Genomic DNA, 18347 nt, shown 5'->3' on the forward strand with positions numbered 1-18347 from the left:
TCTGATCACGATGAACTAGATGTATATGATAATTTGTTTGACGGAACTCCAATTTCAATCTATTCCAGTTGCAAGATCCAATATCATCGCATAGCCTATACCATGTCAACGCCTTTCTCTTCAAAGATAAAGGGAAAACCTTATTCTTAGCTTCATCTCCGGGCAAACCTGCAAGATTAAAGAATCCACAAATTTCATCCACATATATCAAGTGCATATCACGACGTTCGGTTCTATCTCCTGCATAAGGATTAGCTAGCAGTTGTTCTACCATACTCGAAGGGATTTCATATTCAATATTTTCAGTAGGTGCAGTAGGTTGAGGCGCAACTAATTGTGGTTCCGTTCGAGGTGAATATACCCCGAACAAACCCCTCAAAGGATTGTTTTCCATAGTAGCAAGTGATAGTCAATTTGGCACATAGTAATAATTTTTCCTTACCAATTTCCACTTACCAAAAGCGCTTCACTCCCCGACAATGGCGCCAGAAAATGGCCTTGATGACCCACAAGTATATGGGGTCACTTGTAGCCTTTTCTATAAGTAAGAGTGTCGAACCCAGCAAGGAGCGGAAGGAAATGACAAGTAGTTTTCAGTAAGGTAATATCTGCAAGTGCTAAAATTGTAAGTAATAGAGTAGTTTGATAACAAGATAATTGGTAATGGGCAAGTAACGGTAGTAGTAACAAAAGTGCAGAAAGGTAGCCCAATCCTTTTGAGGCAAAGGACATGCCAAAATGGTCTCTTATGATAAGCAAAGTGTCCTTGAGGGTACACGGGAATTTCATCTAGTCACTTTCACCATGTTGGTTCGATTCGTGTTCGCTACTTTGATAATTTGGTATGTGGGTGGACCGATGCTTAGGTGTTGTTCCTACTTGAACAAACCTCCTACTTATGATTAACCCCCTCGCAAGCATCCGCAACTACGAGAAAAGTATTAATAATAAATTCTAATCATAGCATTAAACTTTTAGATCCAATCGGTCCCTTACGGAATAGCGCATACACTAGGGTTTAAGCTTCTGTCACTCTCGCAACCCATTATCTAATAACTACTCCATGATTCATTCCCTTAGGCCCAGATATGGTGAAGTGTCATGTAGTCGATGTTCACATGACACCATTAAGGGAATCACAACATGCATATCATCAAAATATTGAACACGTATCAAGTTCACATGATTACTTGCAACATGATTTCTCCTGTGACCTCAAGAACAAAAGTAACTACTCACAAATGATAATCATTCTCAAGATCAGAGGGGTCTAAGATAGCATAATGGATCTGAAAATATAATCTTCCACCAAATAAACCATATAGTAATCAACTACAAGATGTAATCAACACTACTAGTCACCCACAAGCACCAATCTATAGTTCTGGTACAAAGATTGAACACAAGAGATGAACTAGGATTTGATAGGAGATGGTGTTGTTGAAGATGTTGATGGAGATAGCCCTCCCCGAGATGGGAGAGTTGTTGGTGATGATGATGACGATGATTTCCCCCTCCGGGATGGAAGTTCGCCCGGCGGAATTGCTCCACCGGAGGGCAAAAGTGCTCCTCCCAAGTTGTAACACTCCAAAAAAAAATTATTTGGTTTTTATTAAATTCTTTATTTGATTTAAAGGAGGTTATTTGAATTTTTCTAAAAGAGGGACTCTCCTTCTCAAAACTTTTTTATGACAATTTTTTGTAAAAAAGTCCTTCTCAGCCTTGATTTTTGGTTTTAAGGGTTTTTCATATTGTGTTGGCTCAACACAAATAATATTGGAAGGTTTTCCAATTCTTTCTATTAAAAGGAAATCCTATGGATTATGGATTTACTCTTTTCCCATTTAAAAATTTCTCTTTTGCCATGACATATGTTGATACCTTTCTTTCAAAATCCACTCCCTACCTTGGGCTAAGTCAAACACCCAATTCCAGCAAGTTTCAACCTCTTTTAGATTTTCTTTCTATTTATTTTATCCTCAAATCTTTTCCTGTCTTTTACTTTGGACTCTTGGGATTTACAAAGGAAGTACCAGATCCTTTAAGTTTCTGAGCCCAAGCAAATTACCCTAGCTGTTCCTTAGTACCCTCAACCAAGATCCATCAAGATCCACTGGTCCATAGTTCAAAATTTTCAAAATATGCTTGCTGCAAGTTTGAACCAGATTTGCCATTCTTGGTGAAATTCATTCTTTTTCTTCTCCTAAAAATCTGAGATAAAACAGGCAGCCTCTAGATGCATCAAGAGGTCACCTCACCAAGGATCAGCTCAAGAAAAAATTTCCATGTGCCCAAAACATTTCGTCGAACAGCTGGCGTGCACTATTCCTGTCAAAGTTCAGAGTTCAATGTTCAGTTCTGTCGTCAGTGTCGTTTTCTTCAGAGCCGCGGCGTCAATCTCGCCAGTGCTCGCTCTGGCCTCTTGCTCCCTGCTTCTCCTTCTTATCCATCATGTGGCACGGTCGTTTGGATGGGCGCGAGCGTCGGTGGCGACGTGTCTCGCCAACACCGGCGTCTTCCGCGGTGGCAGAACCGCCCGTGGCGGCTAACAGGGGCCAGCTCTGCCATACGGCGTCGTCCAGCACTGCCCAGGCCACCAGAAGCCTATGCGCGGCCGTCTTCTTCTCCGTGCATGCTGCAGCACAGTCACCGTGGCCTGAGAAGCGCAGTGTGCGCTCTCTGTCGCCGACGTGCCCGTGAGGCCGTTCCGTCGAAAGACTTGGAGTATCGCCCAAGTGTACCAAGATTAGGCGTTGGATGAAGCCAGTGGACCAACACGAAGCTACCCAGTCAGCTAAACCTTCCGTTCAACCTCTGCCTCACCGTAATCGCTCGCCGGAGATATCCCATTCTCGGCAACTGCCTCGGACCAGCTATAAAAGGGGTCCTCGAGCTTGTTCTCGACCCAGCACTACCCCTCCACCTCGCCAGGACTGTGCCAAGCCACTAGGAGGACCTTGAGGAGGCCTTCTTCCTCGACTCCGGCCGCCCCGATCCGCTTCGGGCTCCGGCAAGATCCTCTCTGGTGAGAGCAACCCCGCCTCCCAAACCTTGTCAGCAACCTCCTAGTGCACCCACCCTTCTAACCCAAGCCCCAATTTGACGTTTGCAGCCCTCCTCGGCGAGATCCATCACCGCCCGAACCACCGTCCGCCGGAGTGGAGGCCGCCGTCGACGTGGTACTCGCCGACGACCGACTCCACCACCCATAGACGCGGGAGAGCTCCGTGAGTCCGTAGGTATCCTCCACTCCCCCTGCCTCACCGTGGATCGACATAGGCGACCACCGCAAGCCTCGGGCGCCGGCGGGACTCTATTTTGGTTTTTAAAGCTGACGGGTGGGACCCCCTCGTCAGCTTTTTCTCTCTTTTGAAATGTTTTCTGAAAGCGCCTTCGGGCAAAATACGTTTTCTAATTGAGATATTTTTTGTCTTTTTTAAACTAGCCCCTTTAAAGTTTCTCTTTCATCATAGATTAGTCCCTGGACTAAAACCGTTATAACTTTTAAACTAAAGATGATTTTTAGTTGATTCTTTTTTTGTCATCTTTATTTTTCTATCTAGTTTTTTTTATCATATTTAAATTAAAATTATTTGGAACAACTTTTATGCACGCTCGGTATTTACGTTAGTATCTGATTTTTTTAACGTAGATACCGAAGGAGGTGACAGAATCGCAAACTTCATCGAGCTAGACTCCGACTACTCCGAACCAGGCAAGCATGTTTGAACCTTTGATATGACGAGTGTCTTGCATGTTTGCTTGAGTAGTGTTCTCATGGCATGTTTATATAAGCATTAGTGAATGTTATATCGCATGCAAGGAAAGCTACAAGTGACCTTTGAAATTTGATGTGTTCATATGATGGTGAGATAACCTGATCATGTGGTGGCATGATGGGTTGCAAGCTGGTATTGTTGAAGCATGCCAGTCTTATGTCAACCGTTTAACTCCAGTATTAATGTGGATCAAGTCATGTTCCCGTTCGTCCTTTCTTTTGTGCTGCCACATGTCTTCTGCAAAGAATGCGGTCTATTCAGTTGCAAACCTCTTTCCATGTACACACCAAATAGAGGGGCTGTGATGAGGGTTCCATGGCCCTGGATTAAAGCCCGTCATCCGGTCAGGGGGCATGGGTGTTTCTGGTTGGGACCGAGAGGGGGGCACCCCTTAGAGCATGCGATATAAATTTGATCCCATGCTACTCGAGGTTGTGGCCTCCCCGTCTTAAAGTTTTTCTTGAACGTTGCCTAGGGTGATTCTTGGTAGTGGAATGTGGAATGGGTGTGTACTGGTTAGATGTGTTTCTTCTAAAATACCGTAAACGAAACTAGTCCTTGTGACTATGGAAATCCATTGGCTATGGGTAAAGAGTACAAACTCTGTAGAGTCAAAACCATTCGAGTAACCGTATCCATGGTCAAGGACTGTGATCAACATATCAATGTCAGTGTCAGTGTCAGTCTCAACATCCGTCTCATCGACAGTCTCAGTGTCAGTTTCGGTGACAACCTTCAGTGAATAAACATGAGTGGTAAACCCGGCTGAATATTATTTCTGTGGATGGACTAACCCGTTTATTATTATGTACTGAGTATTTCCTTGGGATGATTTAAATTCATGAGCTACTTGAATTCGAATGGTGAAATATAAGCCCTTTATGTGATGTCGCTCAGACGTCCGACTGTGGCATCCTCGTTAATTACTTTTGATATAAGCCTTTTATGTGATGTCGCTCAGACGTCCGACTGTGGCATTCTCGTTATTTACTTTCGATATAAGCCCTTTATGTGATGTCGCTCAGATGTCCGACTGTGGCATTCTTGTTATTTACTTTCGATATAAGCCCTTTATGTGATGTCGCTCAGACGTCCGACTGTGGCATTCTCGTTATTTACTTTTGATATAAGCCCTTTATGTGATGTCGTTCAGACGTCCGACTGTGGCATCCATGTTATTTACTTTCATTATAAGACCTTTTCGAAATGTTGCTTAGACATCCGACTGTGGCACGCACTGTCATTGACATTTCAATATAAGCCCTTTATGTGGTGTCGCCCTGATGCCCGACTGTGGCATGTTAATTTTTTTTACCCTTTCGAGGCATCGCTTTAGACACCGATCGGTCTTCAGTTATTCTTTTGGGATTTCGAGAGGACCACCGCCTGATTTCCTTTTTATTTAACATGCCGTGCAAATTTGTTATCTGAGTGTGCATTACTAATCTGCTCATGTGCATCATGTTTGCATTTGTTATATCTTATGTCCAAACTGTCTTGCGAGTACATTCAAAGTACTCACCTGGCTTGTTGGTTTGGCCAGATGTTGACGAAGGCGATCTTATGGATGAAGAGTACGATAGCGAGTCCGACGCCTAGAGGAGTCACAGTCAGTCCCGTGCGATCTTGGAATTGGTCACTTGTATCATATACGCTTCCGCTACCCGAATAAAATCATTGAGCCTCACTCCGGCGCTCGATGAGCTGTAAGATTTGGGAGTCATGTCACCCACTTCACTGTGACATCTCCGCCATCACTTTTATTACGAGTCAGTAGTTATGCCGCCATACCCTTGTGCCATATTCGCCTTTATGTATAATACCGGCGTGCTTGTAATAAATTGTTGAGCAGCCTCACCTCAACCTTGTATACTATTTAGTACTTCTGGATTTCTGTATCAAGGATTTGTCTACCAGTAAGGAGGATTCTTCTATACTGGTCGGATAAAATGGACGGTTTTTCAATAAATGTTTTATTGGAGAGTCAGTCCTGACAACCTTGGTATCAGATCCAGGCTGACTGTAGGAAGCTACTAGGTGCGATCGCTACTCGGTTATTAGCATAATAAGTGCTATTTTAACATTTTGCAAATGTAACAATTTTCTGTTAGTCATCATAACTTTATGATTTGACTGTTCAGAATTTTTGTCTACCTTTGTAGATGGCTGGCAGCGACTGCGAGTCATAGGTGTTCGCCAATGTGCCTGAGGGGTTTATCAAGCTTCTCGTCTCCATCACCAAGGTCGCGATCGGGCCATCGGCTTGTCCGGAGTTCACACTCTACCAGCACAAGATCAGCGACAGTGTGTCTATGCACCAGGCCGCGGTGCAATTCAAGGGAGGATGTTCTGAGTCATGCCGCTTCTGATTCATGGGAAGGGCCATGCCTACGGAGAGTCATGCCATGCAGATGGCTACCCGTGAGGCGATAGCTCGTCTCCGGGATGCTCTTCCTTTGATGAAGGCTCGTCGGTACCGCTACCTCCCATGCCACGTGCCATACACTTGTCACTATGCATTTGCTTGCCCTAGGGGGAGAGAGAGATGAGGCTATTGAAATGTTGGTTGAGTACCTCAAAGCTCTTGAGGCAGCTTTTGATAACCTCATGGACGACCTTGTGGCTGCTCGTATGGACTTAGTTCAGGGCTGTTCCGCCAACAGGAGGGAGCTCCTCCATACAACACCACCACTGACTTACGTCTCGTCCTCAGCATCCTATACACCTGCCATCTTCGCCACCGCTCGCCGCCTGCCTACAACTGAGGAGTTTGAGCAAGTCATTGCTCCCACTCCAGTCAGTACTGCATCACCTGCCACGCCCGCACCAGCTCCTCAACTCAGTACTTCACGCCTGGAGCCTATTAGTGAGGAGGAGGTTGAGTCTCCAGCATCACTGGGTCTTACACTTGGCAGGCCGAGGGAAGTTCTTACCATCTCTGACTGAGTGCGCCTCGCAGCCGTGCGATGTACCGGCTTGTATGATATGTTTATATGTATATAGGTTTGGTGAGAAGTAGTTTGTGTGCGCATCATGTAGGAACTCAGAGAAGTGCACTAGCCTAAATAACATGTCAGGAATGTGTACGCACATCCTGAGTGATGTATTGTATAATTACGGCTTGCGTGTAAGATATGTACTGAGCGGTCCTTCTCCATGCGCAATCAAGTATTTTCTTGAAAATTTTGTTTGGAGTTCTTAAAAATTCTGCCTTTGCAAAAAAAAATATTTGTTTTTGCTACTCAGTTTTTCTCATGAGTTGTGCAAAAATGCCCCAGAGTGGAAAATGCCTCGTCCCTAGACTCGTTCCATGCCAAGTCCGCCGGAAGAAAATTATGGTACCCAGACAAGTAACAATTTCACACAGTGGCAGTCAAGTCAGCAAGGCAGTGAAGCAGCATTTTCTCAAGTATGCCGCCTTTATGAGCAAAGCCAGCAGCAACATCAAGAAATGATGAACCATGTTATCAATATGGGAAATCACCGTGAAACATATCAGCAGCATTCCAAATTGTCTGAACTACAAAAGACACGTCCCCCAATGTTCTCTCACACTGATAGAGCGCTTGAGGCCGATGATTGGCTTCGAGACATTGAAAGGAAATTAATTATTGCACAATGTTTGGACCATGAAAAGGTACTTTATGCACCTCACTACCTCACTGGAGCAGCTGCATCATGGTGGGAGAATTTCCTACACATGCACCCCAATGAAAATAACATCACCTGGGAAGAATTTAAAGAAGGTTTTCGTGGGGCGCACATTCCCAGAAGCATTATGAAGATAAAGAAGAGGGAGTTTGATGACCTCAAGCAGAGAAGAATGACAGTGACTGAGTACAATAGCCAGTTTACTCAATTATCTCGTTGTGCCAACGAAGAGCATATGACTAAAAATAAAATGATGGAAAAAAAATTGGACGGTCTGGCACCAACACTTATATGCCAGCTGGTCGTACACACCTTTCCGGATTTCAAAACACTTGTGGACAAAGCCATTACATTGGAAAATGAGCGCCCCAGCTTGGAGGATTTTCGTAAGCGCAAAAGGGACAAGACTACTCATGCTCGCAACAATCAAAACAAGACTGATTTTCAGAAGAATGGAGCAAACAAATCCACGACCAATGTTCCACGCCCAACAAAAAATTTCATGCAAGGGACAAGGATTTTACATATCGCCCAGGTGTTACCTGCTACGCGTGTGGAGAAGAAGGACACTATGCCAAACAGTGCCCAAAACCAAGAAACTCGGCCCCCAAGCCGAACAACAGTGGAAATAATTCAACACCCAAGCGTAACAACTTCAACCCCAATAACAATCAAAAGAAGGGTCACTTGAACGATGTGACAAAGGAGGAAGCACAGAACGCCCCGGATATCGTACTCGGTACGTTCCCTATCAACACAATACCTGCCATGGTTTTGTTTGATTCTGGAGCTTCTCACTTGTTCATTTCAAAGAAATTTGCTTCGCAACATGATTTTTTGATGCTTCCCTTGGAAAAATCCATGATCATCAAGTCCCCCCGGATTAAGCAAATCACTCAGAGTTACTGCCAAGGTGTGGTTATTGACTTTGAGGGACTAAAGTTTCAGGAAAACCTCATTGTATTGGAAAATAAGGGACTAGATGTTATCCTAGGAATGGACTGGTTAACCACCAACAAGGGATTCATCAACTGCTTCAATCGGACTGTAATTCTTACACATCATCACGGGAAGATGATAAAAATTGCAGCTCAAGAAAGACCAATATCACAGCAACCAAGGTTGAACAAGGTGGACGTTTCAGAGTTAAGAAAAGTTCCAGTGGTATGTGAGTTCCCCGACGTATTTCCCGAAGAACTACCAGGCATGCCACTAGACCGGGAAATAGAGTTCAACATTGAACTAGCACCTGGAACCACCCCCATTTACAAGAAACACTATAGAATGGCACCCTCCGAGTTGGTAGAATTAAAGATGCAAATAAAAGAATTACTGGACAAAGGATTTATACGGGCCAGCTCCTCACCTTGGCGTTCACCAGTATTATTTTCCAAGAAAAAGGATGGGACACGGAGATTATGTATAGACTATCGAGCACTCAACATGGTCACCGTCAAAAACAAATATCCGATGCCACGGATAAATGATTTATTTGACCAGCTCGCACAAGCCAAGGATTTCTCAAAATTGACTTAAGATCGGGGTATCATCATTTAACGGTACGGACAGAAGACATCCCCAAGACAACATTCACCTCTAGATACAGATTATATGAATTCACAGTAACGCAGTTCGGACTGACAAACGCCCCCGCATATTTTGTCCACCTCATGAACAAAGTGTTTATGAAATTTATGGACAAATTTGTTGTGGTGTTCATTGATGATATTCTAGTATACTCCAAGACACCAGAAGAGCATGCTGAACATCTCAAGATTGTACTGGGAGAATTAAAAAAACATCAAATATATGCCAAATTCAGCAAATGTGAATTTTGGTTAAGACAGGTTGGTTTCCTAGGCCATGTATTGACCCAAGAAGGTGTTGTCGTAGACCCAGAAAAAGTCAAGGCCGTACCTGGCTGGAAACCACCAGCCAACGTAACGAATGTATGAAGTTTCCTGGGAATGGCAGGATATTACCGAAGGTTTATTGAAGGGTTCTCCACCATAGCAAATCCAATGACACAGTTACTCAAGAAGGATAAGAAGTTTGTATGGACTGCAGCTTGCGAGAAAAGTTTCTAAGAACTCAAAAGGAAACTAACAACAACACCAGTATTGGTTGTGCCAGACATACACAAAAGTTTTGAAGTGTATTGTGACGCATCCCGGAAGGGCCTCGGATGCGTATTAATACAAGAAGGCAAAGTAGTCGCATACGCTTCCAGGCCACTACGAAAGCATGAAGAAAATTATCCTACTCATGACTTGGAGTTGGCAACAGTCATTCATGCACTCAAAGAGTGGAGGCACTTTTTGCTCGGAAATCATTGTGAAATATATACGGACCATAAAAGCCTCAAATATATTTTCACACAACCAGAACTCAATTTACGACAACGACGCTGGTTGGAATTAGTGAAAGATTATGATGTTGGCATTCACTACCATCCAGGAAAGGTGAATGTAGTGGCAGATGCTCTTAGTCGGAACCCCAGCTCGGGCAACGACAGTCTACTGAACTTGGGACCCGAATTTTAGCAGGAGTTCGCCAAACTCAACTTGGTGATGGTCACTAAGGGCAATGTGTCAAATTTGGAAATATAGCCCACCCTAATGGAACAGGTTAAGGAGGGTCAGCATGGACACCCCAACATCGAAGGCATAAAAAGAAAAGTGAGTTCGGGCAAGGCCTCAGAATTCGTCATAGACGGTATGGGGATATTATGGTACGGAGACAGACTTTGCGTACCAAATATAGAGGGCCTCAAATAGCAAATTCTAGCTGAAGGCCACACTGCTCCATATTCGATCCATCCTAGAGGGACCAAAATGTACAAGGACATTCAGGAAAAATTTTGGTGGCACGGTATGAAAAGGGATATAGCTACCTTCATTGCATGTTGTGATTCATGTTAGCGCATTAAAGCCGAGCACCAAACACCAGCAGTACTATTACAGCCAAATAAGATACCTGAGTGGAAATGGGACGAAATTGGAATGGATTTTATTGTCGGACTACCTCGGCCACGACACGGAAATGATGCCATATGGGTCATCACAGATAGATTGACTAAGGTGGCACATTTCATCCCAGTAAAGACAACGCACACCACTCAGAAGCTTGCCAAACTTTATCTCTCCCGTATAGTTTGTCTGCATGGGATTCCAAAGACTATAATATCCGACAGAGGCACACAATTCGTCTCTAGATTTTGGGATCATTTACAACAAGCGCTGGGAACTCAAGTAGTATTCAGTACAGCATACCACCCCCAGACTGGAGGACAAACTGAACACGTGAACCAAATTCTAGAGGACATGCTGAGAGAATGTGTTCTCACCTATGGAAAAAGTTGGGAAGAAAGCTTGCCATATGCCAAGTTCGCATACAACAACAGTTACCAAGCCAGTCTGCAAATGGCACCTTTTGAAGCCTTGTACGGGCGAAGATGCCGTACCCCATTGAATTGGTCAGAAACAGGAGACAGTCGTCTCTTCGGCCCCGACATACTCAAGGAAGCTGAGGAGCAAGTTATACTAATCAGGGATCGCCTCAAGACAGCCCAGAGCCGACAAAAGAGTTATACGATCAAAAACATCGTGAAGTCAGCTTTGAACCCGACGAATATGTGTACCTACGAGTATCACCTATGAGGGGCCTGCAATGATTCAAAGTTAAAGGAAAGCTAGCACCACGCTTTATTGGACCCTTCTGTGTGACTGCACGAAGAGGCACAGTAGCCTACTAGCTAGACCTACCCAAGGAACTCTCAGACGTCCACGAACTGTTCCACGTCTCACAGTTAAGGAAATGTGTAAGCAACCGAGAAAGGCATGTATCTCATGAGAGCATTGATGTGCAGCCAGACCTCACCTATAGGGAACATCCAATAAAAATATTGGAGGAGTCTGAAAGAAGGACCCGTCAGAAAACAATTAAGTTTTTCAAGGTTCAGTGGAGCAATCACACCGAGGATGAAGCAACATGGGAAAGAGAGGATTTCCTTCGGACAGAGTACCCACACCTATTTGAGGATCAGCTAAAATCTCGGGGACGAGATTTTTCCTGAGGGGGTAGGTGTTGTAACACTCCAAAAAAAATTATTTGGTTTTTGTTAAATTTTTTATTTGATTTAAAGGAGGTCATTTGAATTTTTCTAAAAGAGGGACTCTCCTTCTCAAATCTTTTATATGACAAATATTTTTTTTAATTGTCCTTCTCAACCTTGATTTTTGATTTTAAGGGTTTTTCATATTGTGTTGGCTCAACACAAATAATATTGGAAGGTTTTACAATTCTTTCTATTAAAAAGAAATCCTATGGATTATGGATTTATTCTTTTCCCATTTAAAAATTTCTCTTTTGCCATGACATATGTTGATACTTTTCTTTCAAAATCCACTCCCTACCTTGGGCCAAGTCAAACACCCAATTCCAGCAAGTTTCAACCTCTTTTAGATTTTCTTTCTATTTATTTTATCCTCAAATCTTTTTCTGTCTTTTACTTTGGACTCTTGGGATTTACAAAGGAAGTACTAGACCCTTTAAGTTTCTGAGCCCAAGAAAATTACCCTAGCTAGTCCTTAGTACCCTCAACCAAGATCCTTCAAGATCCGCTGGTCCATAGTTCAAAATTTTCAAAATATGCTTGCTGCAAGTTTGAACCAGATTTGCCATTTTTGGTGAAATTCATTCTTTTTCTTCTCCTAAAAATCTGAGATAAATCAGGCAGCCTCTAGATGCATCAAGAGGTCACCTCACCAAGGATCAGCTCAAGAAAATTTTTCCACGTGCCCAAAACATTTCGTCGAACAGCTGGCGTGCACTGTTCCTGTCAAAGTTCAGAGTTCAGTGTTCAGTTCTGTCGTCAGTGTTGTTTTCTTCAGAACCCCGGCGTCAATCTCGCCAGTGCTCGCTCTGGCCTCTTGCTCCCTGCTTCTCCTTCTTATCAATCGCGCCGCATGGTCGTTTGGACGGGCGCTAGCATCGGTGGCGACGTCTCTCGCCAACGCCGGCTTCTTCTGTGGTGGCAGAACCGCACGTGGCGGCAAACAGGGGCCAGCTCTGCCATACGGCGCCGTCCTGCACCGCCCACACCACCAGAAGCCTACGCGTGGCCGTCTTCTTCCCCGTGCATGCTGCAGCACAGTCACCATGGCCTGAGAAGCACAGAGCGCGCTCTCTGCCGCCGACGTGCCCGTGAGGCCGTTCCGTCGAAAGCCTTGGAGTATCGCCCAAGTGTACCAAGATTAGGCGTTGGATTAGGCCAGCGGACCAACACGAAACTGCCCAGTCACCTAAACCTTCCGTTTAACCTCTGCCTCACCATAATCACTCGCTGGAGATATCTCGTTCTCGGCAACCGCCTCGGACCAGCTATAAAAGGGGGCCTCGAGCTTGTTCTCGACCCAGCACTACCCCTCCACCTCGTCAGGACTGCGCCCAGCCACTAGGAGGACCTCGAGGAGGCCTTCTTCCTCGACTCCGGCCGCCCCGATCCGCTTCGGGCTCTGGTGAGAGCAACCACGCCTCCCAAACCTTGTCAGCAACCTCCTAGTGCACCCACCCTTCTAGCCTAAGCCCCAATTTGACGTTTGCAGCCCTCCTCGGCGAGGTCCATCACCGCCCGAACCACCGTCCGCCGGAGTGGAGGCCTCCGTCGACGTGGTGCTCGCCGAGCACCGACTCCACCATCCACAGATGCGGGAGAGCTCCGTGTGTCCGTAGGTACCCTCCACTCCCCCTACCTCACCGTAGATCGACGCCGGCGACCACCGCAAGCCTCGGGCGCCGGCGGGACTCTGTTTTGGTTTTTAAACCTGACGGGTGGGACCCCCTCTTCAGCTTTTTCTCTTTTTCGAAATGTTTTCTGAAAGCGCCTTCGGGCAAAATACATTTTCTAACTTAGATGTTTTCTGTCTTTTTTTAAACTAGCCCCTGGAAAGTTTTTGTTTCATCACAGATTAGTCCCTAAACTAAAACCCTTATAACCTTTAAACAAAAGATGATTTTGGTTGATTCTGTTTCTGTCATCTTTATTTTTCTATCTAGTTTTTTATCATATTTAATTGAAAATTATTTCTTACAACTTTTATGCACGCTCGGTATTTACGTTAGTATCCAATTTTTTTAACATAGATACCGAAGGAGGTGACGGAACCGCAAACTTCACCGAGCTAGACTCCGACTACTCCGAACCAGGCAAGCATGTTTGAACCTTTGATATGACGAGTGTCTTGCATGTTTGCTTGAGTAGTGTTCTCATGGCATGTTTATATAAGCATTAGTGAATGTTATATTGCATGCAAGGAAAGCTACAAGTGAGCTTCGAAATTTGATGTGTTCGTATGATGGTGAGATAACCTGATCATGTGTGGCATGATGGGTTGCAAGCTGGTATTGTTGAAGCATGCCAGTCTTATGTCAACCGTTTAACTCCAGTATTAACGTGGATCAAGTCATGTTCCCGTTCGTCCTTTCTTTTGTGCTGCCACATGTCTTCTGCAAAGAATGCGGTCTAGTCAGTTGCAAACCTCTTTCCTTGTACACACCAAATAGAGGGGCTGTGATGAGGGTTCCATGGCCCTGGATTAAAGCCCGTCATCCGGTCTGGGGGCATGGGTGTTTCCGGTTGGGACCGAGAGGGGGGCACCCCTTAGAGCGTGCAATATAAATTTGATCCCATGTTACTTGAGGTTGTTGCCTCCCCGTCTTAAAGTTTTTCTTGAACGTTGCCTAGGGTGATTCCTGGCAGCGGAATGTGGAATGGGTGTGCACTAGTTAGATGTGTTTCTTCTAAAATATCGTAAACGGAACTAGTCCTTTGTGACTATGGAAATCCATTGGCTGTGGGTAAAGAGTACAAACTCTTCAGAGTCAAAACCATTCGAGTAACCCTATCCATGGTCAAGGACTGTGATCAACATATCAATGTCAGTGTCAGTGTCAGTCTCAACATCCGTCTCATCGACAGTCTCAGTGTTAGTTTCAGTGACAACCTCTGGTGAATAAACATGAGTGGTAAACCCGGCTGAATATTATTTCTGTGGATGGACTAACTCGTTTTTTATTATGTACTGAGTATTTCCTTCGGATGATTTAAATTCATGAGCTACTTGAATTCGAATGGTGAAATATAAGTCCTTTATGTGATGTCGCTCAGACGTCCGACTGTGGCATCCTCGTTAGTTACTTTTGATATAAGCCCTTTATCTGATGTCGCTCAAACGTCCGACTGTGGCATTCTCGTTATTTACTTTCGATATAAGCCCTTTATGTGATGTCGCTCAGACGTCCGACTGTGGCATTCTCGTTATTTACTTTCGATATAAGCCCTTTATGTGATGTCACTCAAACGTCCGACTGTGGCATTCTCGTTATTTACTTTCGATATAAGCCCTTTATTTGATGTCGCTCAGACGTCCGACTATGGCATTCTCATTATTTACTTTTGATATAAGCCCTTTATGTGATGTCGTTCAGACGTCCGACTGTGGCATCCATGTTATTTACTTTCATTATAAGCCCTTTCCGAGATGTCGCTTAGACGTCCGACTATGGCATGCACTGTCATTTACATTTCAATATAATCCCTTTATGTGGTGTCGCCCTGACGCCCGACTACGGCATGTTAATTTATTTTTACCCTTTCGAGGCGTCGCTTCAGACACCCGATCGGTCTTCAGTTATTCTTTTGGGATTTCGGGAGGACCACCGCCTGACTTCCTTTTTATTTAACATGCCGTGCAAATTTATTATGTGAGTGTGCATTACTAATCTGCTCATGTGCATCATGTTTGCATTTGTTATATCTTATGTCCAAATTGTCTTGCGAGTACATTCATAGTACTCACCTAGCTTGTTGATTTGGCCAGATGTTGACGAAGGCGACCTTATGGATGAAGAGTACGATAGCGAGTACGACGCCTAGAGGAGTCCCAGTCAGTCCCGTGCGATCCTGGAATTGGTCACTTGTATCATATACGCTTCCGCTACCCGAATAAAATCATCGAGCCTCACTCTGGCGCTCGATGAGCTGTAAGATTTAGGAGTCATGTCACCCATTTCACTGTGACATATCCGCCACCACTTTTATTACGAGTCAGTAGTTATGCCGCGATACCCTTGTGCCATATCCGCCATTATGTATAATACTGGCGTGCTTGAAATAAATTGTTGAGCAGCCTCAGCTCAACCTTGTATAATATTTAGTACTTCTGGATTTCTATATCAAGGATTTATCTACCAGTAAGGAGGATTCTTCTATACTGGTCGGATAAAATGGACGGTTTTTCAATAAACGTTTTATTGGAGAACTGGTCCTGACACAAGTTCCGCCTCGAGACGGTGGCGCTTCATACTGAAAGTCCTCTCTTTATTTTTTCTAGGTCAAAATGACTTATGTACTAGAAGAGGGGCACCGGAGGTGGTCCTGGGTGACCACAACCCACCAGTGCGCGCTTGGGGTCCCAAGCGCGCCCTGGTGTCTTGTGCTCACCAGGGTGCCCCCCCTATGATACTTATTTGCTCTAGTATTTCTTATTTATTCCATAAAAATCCTCGTGAAGTTTCAACTCATTTGGAGTTGTGCAGAATAGGTAGCCTGGCGTAGCTTTTCCAGGTCCAGATTTCCAGCTGCCAGAATTCTCCCCCTTTGTGCATACCTTGCATATTATGAGAGAAAAGGCATTAGAATTACTCCAAAAAGCATTATTTTGAAATAAAGCAACATAAATAACATGATGTAAACATGATGCAAAATGGACGTATTAGACTCCATATGAGATTCTTACCGGTAACAAGCCCAATCTCAAGTACTCCCAGCTGTTCGGGTGTAAGTGTTTCATCCTCAGGAAAGGTGTTCGTTTGTCTAAATTTGAACCTAGAGCTCAAGAGGGCACATTTGTTGGTTATGGTAAAAACTCTCATGCAACATGGAGTTTGATGAGAATAATGGCTCCCAAGTGGAGCAAAGTGGTCTTTGTGATGTAGGTGATGAAATTCCTCCTCAACCCATAAGAAGAATGGGGATTGGTCAAATACTCCCCACCAAGGAACCCCTTGTGGACAAAGGAGAAGGACAATGCTCTACACTACTCATGTAGAGCCGTCACCAACGGTAGACCCACACGCTTCCGAAGAACAAAGTGAAGGCCCTCAACCAAGTGAACAAGATCAAGGGAAAGATCAAACTCATGGTGATGGTGGTCCACTAGGTGATACCCAGGATCAAGTTCAAGACTCCGAGCAAGCTCAAGATCAAGAGGATGCTCAAGATCACGAGCAAGCTCAAGACGGTGCCCAAGATGATCAAGATGATTATACTCAATTGCCTATTGAGGAGCTATTGGAGCGCCTAGCCGCCCAAGTTGCTTCCAAGCTAGAGCATCAACAACATGTTACGAAGAATGTGCTTGGAAGCTTGATAAAAGGGGTAACTACTCGTAGACAATTGTCACATTTTTGTGAGCATCATGCGTTTGTTTCGTGTGTTGAACCCCAAAAGGTACATGAGGCACTCGATGCTATGGACTGGCTTGAAGCCATGCATGATGAACTCAACAACTTCGAGCACAACGCAGTTTGGGAATTAGTGCCAAGACCAATGGAGGACCACAATGTCACTGGAACCAAATGAATCTTCAAGAACAAGCAAGATGCAAACGGTGTGGTGGTTCCAAACAAAGCAATATTGGTGAGGGTATCGACTACGCTGAAACCTTTGCCCCCGTTGCTCGTCTTGAATCTATTTGCATGTTGCTTGCATATACATCTCATCATGATTTCAAATTACAACAAATGGATGTGAAGAGTGCATTTCTTAATGGTCCCTTGAATGAGTTGGCATATGTCAAACAACCCCCGGGGTTTGAGGATCCCAAGCTCGCCAATCATGTATACAAACTCAAGGCACTCTATGGCCTTAAACAAACCCCACGTGCGTGGTATGAGCACCTTACCGAGTTGTTGCAAGATCGTGGGTTTGAAATTGGGAAAATTGATCCCACTCTTTTTACTAAGAAGGGTAAAGGGGATTTGTTCATATGCCAACTATATGTTGATGATATCATATTTGGTTCTCCTAACAACTATTTCAATGATTATTTTGCCGCACTAATGACCAAGAAGTTCGAGATGTCTATGATGGGAGAGTTGAAATTCTTTCTCAGGTTCGAAGTCAAGCAAAGAAGAGAAGGGACTTTCATTAGTCAAGCCAAATATACCCAATACGTGCTCAAGAGATTCAAGCTAGATGATGTCAAGCTGGCTAAGACTCCAATCCCAACCAAATGCAAGCTTCACATTGATCCCAATGGTAAAGTGGTGGATCAAAAAGTATATTGCTCCATGATTGGATCCTTGCTTTACCTTTGTGCATTTAGAGTAGATATTATGTTGAGTGTGGGAATGTGTGCAAGGTTCCAAACTACACTAAGGAAAGCTACTATGTGGCGGTCAAGCGAATCTTTCGATATTTAGCTCATACCCAAAACCTTGGCCTATGGTACCCCAAAGGAGCAAGCTTTGACCTCATGGGATATTCGGACTCAGATTGGACAGGAAACATTGTGGAGAGGAAGTCGACTTCCGGAGGGTGCAAACTTCTTGGTCGCTCTTTGGTGAGTTGGTCCTCGAAGAAGGAAAATTGTGTGTGTCTCTCCACCACCAATGCCGAGTATGCAGTCGTCGCAAGTTGTTGTGCACAATTGCTATGGATGAGGCAAACTTTAAAGGATTCTGGTGTAACTTTGTGACAAAGTGCCTCTTCTATGTGACAATGAAATTTCCATAAGGATCTCCTACAATTTGGTGCAACATAGCAAGACGAATCATATTGAGATTCATCATTATTTAATCCAGGATCACATCAAGCGTGGAGAAATTGAGATCATCTACCTCAACACTCAAGAG

This window comes from Triticum dicoccoides, chromosome 1B (genome assembly GCF_002162155.2).
Source record: "Triticum dicoccoides isolate Atlit2015 ecotype Zavitan chromosome 1B, WEW_v2.0, whole genome shotgun sequence".
Lineage (NCBI taxonomy): Eukaryota > Viridiplantae > Streptophyta > Magnoliopsida > Poales > Poaceae > Triticum > Triticum dicoccoides.